Source organism: Spea bombifrons, chromosome 1 (assembly GCF_027358695.1).
Source record: "Spea bombifrons isolate aSpeBom1 chromosome 1, aSpeBom1.2.pri, whole genome shotgun sequence".
NCBI lineage: Eukaryota > Metazoa > Chordata > Amphibia > Anura > Pelobatidae > Spea > Spea bombifrons.
The window spans coordinates 121,029,703-121,033,176 of record NC_071087.1 but is presented as its reverse complement, the minus strand read 5'-3'; the positions used below and the strand labels follow the sequence as shown (position 1 = coordinate 121,033,176).

Genomic DNA, 3,474 nt, shown 5'->3' with positions numbered 1-3,474 from the left:
TGCTTTAGAGCACACTAAACAAATGAGTTAAATATATATATATATATATATATATATACATATACTGAGAGGTGGGACTTGACTAGGAAGCAGTGTTCTGGCTCTCCGTGTATTCGTTGGCAAATTCATTTGTGAGACTGTGTGTGTGTGTCTGGGAGTGTGCATGAGTGTGTGTGTGTGTGCCTTGTCCCAACACAAGGCGCCTGTGCAAAGTGACGTAGCCAAAGCAATACTCATCAACATTCACTGGCTAAACCCAGTGCTAAAGCCTGTTCGGGAGACTCTGTGATCACCTTTTCTGCTTCATTGTGAACGGTAAAACAGACATACAGCGATTTAAATACACAATGTTTATATTGCTACCATATGTCATAGACCAAGTACCTGCAGAACTATGTGAAGATCATGACGGTGCGAGTATTGACATGGATGTGCAGATGATGGTAAAATGGTGTGATTAGGTTAGATGCTTATGAAACAATACACTATAGCTATTATAGGATTGTGAGCCAGTTCAATATTTATAGTGATCAGTGACACAAATACCAGCAATGGCTAATTATAAACATATGACATTGTTATAGTTGCAGGTCATGTCATCCATTCCAGTGTTTAACATGCATGTTGGTCTTTTTGACAGCTGGTTAATTCAAATGCTGTTTTGGATAAGGGAATGAAGCCTGGACAGTTGTTTTGAAAACACCTCGATGTTTCACATATATGATATGTCATTGCTAGTCATAGACTTAAACATGCTAAGAATTGTGCCAGAATAAAAATGTTCAATAAGACACATTCTTGAATTCTTGAATTATATAAGTAATAATCTGTTTTATACGTTAAGGTAATTTTTCCACAAACTGTACTTTAACAGTTTATATATTGCTCTGATGGGCTTTAGAATAGAAGAGGGGTTTTTAACATTTGCTTGCTCCCAGTATCCCATGTTCATCCCAAACAGAATGGTTTCAGGATTATCCTCTTCCTCAGCATGCCCTAATAATTGGCACTCTAGCTTGCTGGAAAGATTACTGTGCCAGTACATATAACCTTGCAGAATGTCTCATTTGGAAACACTCTGCAGAGTACATAAGGAGTACAGGGGCTTTGGTAATTTTGGCACAAGAACTGTTGTGTCAAAACCATATGATCATAACTGTTTCTTAATAGAGGTGTGGATGATCATATGAAACATAAAACACCTACATGGAAAAGGGGACATACCATATAGGATGTATGACTTTTGTTTACAAATCCCACTTCTGAACATATATTCAGTGGCGCTCACCTTTTTCCTACCAAGTTAGTCTTTGTATATTTTTAAACATGTTTACCTTTTTATATGACTATTTTGCTGAAAGTGAAGGATCACACCACACTGACCAGCCAGGCCATTTAAGGGTCAACATTGCAAGGGACATTATAGAGTATAGTCTCAGCAGATGTTTCAAGGTAGACCAAGAGTAAATGAGATCCACATCACCAATGTCCAAATATTGGAGACTGAGATCCCTATACAAAGTATCTAAACTTAACTTAATTCAAACTATTGTATAAAGAATTTAAACAATGTATGTTCCACAGATTACTATAACGCTGTGTTTAGGTAACCAAACCATTTTAGCCAATATGAATGTGCTGTATAATTTTGGTTTTTCCGGATCTCAACAATTGTCTTTTGTACTGTTGGTCAGAATAAATCTTAACAAAATGTGAGTAGTTGACAGTAAAATGTTCATTATTAACTTTACATACAATGCTGTTAGACAGATGCCCCTGATTGTAAGGTGCCACTGGGTGCATTCTTTCATTGACTAATAAAAAAATCCAAGCGTCTCTTCCAATCAATAGAAAATCTTGTTTTTAAATTATATTAACGGGTAAATGCCAGGAAGCATGCCATTCCGTCTTGACTGCTTTAATTTGATGTCACTACAGTATCCACCAGATACAGTAGCCGTGACAGTCTGCAACCAGTTGTCTGCTAATGTCAGAAATGTCCAATATTGATTGACATATCACTCAATGTGAAATACTGCTTTCCTTAGCAATCCAAGTGAAAGCATGTTATTAGCAGTTGGTCTATTCATCAATTAACCAACCAACCCATATGCTGCTTTTTACAGAAACCACTTTATTTAAGTTACATATGTTGAGCAAGTTCATACCTCATTGACAACATGGATTCTTTTAATGACATCTTATCAAGGCTAGTGCCTTTCCTAGCAACCCAGCTATACATTCATGTGAGCTTCCCAGCATGCATCACAACTTACATTAGCCTGGAAGCAGAGAACCTGAGCCTACATCAGCTGATTATAAGCAGTTCTCTCTTTCTCTTCTCTCCCTCGCAAAATCTGGACTTAATCTTTTAACACTGCAAACATTTTACTACTTACAACTTTATGCTTTTTGATTTTTGTCTCCAGATATGGAGACAAGCATTGAGTAGCCAAGGAATGCAAATAATCACATTGTACAGGATTGCCACTTTTGGAAGTGATGATGTAACATGCATTCTCATTGATTGAGACTATACATGAAACAGCAAAATAAGAATCTCTTATAACATCTCTTATAACATGAAACAGCGAAATAAGAATGTATTTTCTCTTCCTTGGAACAGGGTCACTGCGGAGGCTAAGGGACTGGGCTGCTGACCTGTGGGTGATGTCTAGAGAATTTGATTTGTGTGTCAGTTATGCTTTGTTTTTGTATTGTTACCTGCTAATTTATACCTCAATGTATTGGAACCTTGAGCCTCTCTATTAGACTTTGTGGCATATCAAGAAGGACTGATGAACAAACAAATATCCAGATAGTGAATGATTGATAATGCTGGAATTCTTAAGAGGTACTAAAGGGTTCAAAAAAAAGTGTCCCTATATTTTCCATCCAATTGTTTTGCTGGTCTGTGAATGTCCTCCTGATACTTTCATGTAGATTATTGGTAGGCTCCACTTTTTCTTCTTGTCAGTCCTATCTTTTACACCCAGATGTCTATACTTCACCAGGGGTATGAAACTTTTGTTTTCTTCCTGCCTGTCCTAGGGCCTTTGAGTGGCTGGTGAGGTAAGCTGGTTTGCTTATACTATTCACTATGTGAGCGAGAGAGATAACATGGTGTGGAGAGTATGAACAGTGTTATAACTGGATAGTGGTTTTTATGTTGAGTTTAACACTTTTTTCAGTGTGTGTGGAGAGTGGTGTACTGTGTATAAAAAAATAAGCTCAGTTGTAGAAAACGAGATTTCAAAGGTGGAGCAAAATCATAGTCTCTTCATTGTATAGATGTGTTATGCAGGGTACAGTGAGAACAGGAGAACTGGACCCACGATGCAGAGAGGGTATATGAATACCAACAACTGGTGGTTTTCTGTTAGGCCAAAGTCATAAAAAGAAATTCCGAGGTCGGGGTAGACGGCACAGGTGCAAAGTCGAGGTCTTCCAAGGTTGGGGCTGGCAGCACAGGAT

General features: G+C 37.8%; 1 long non-coding RNA gene across 1 annotated transcript; it reads left to right on the top strand.

Moving 5' to 3' along the window:
• Positions 1-1,665: 1,665 nt before the first annotated feature.
• On the top strand, positions 1,666-2,759 carry LOC128501874 (uncharacterized). The gene is made up of 2 exons (XR_008355064.1): positions 1,666-1,712; positions 2,627-2,759. It is a non-coding gene; the product is annotated as an uncharacterized LOC128501874 (long non-coding RNA).
• The last annotated feature ends 715 nt before the right edge of the window (positions 2,760-3,474 follow it).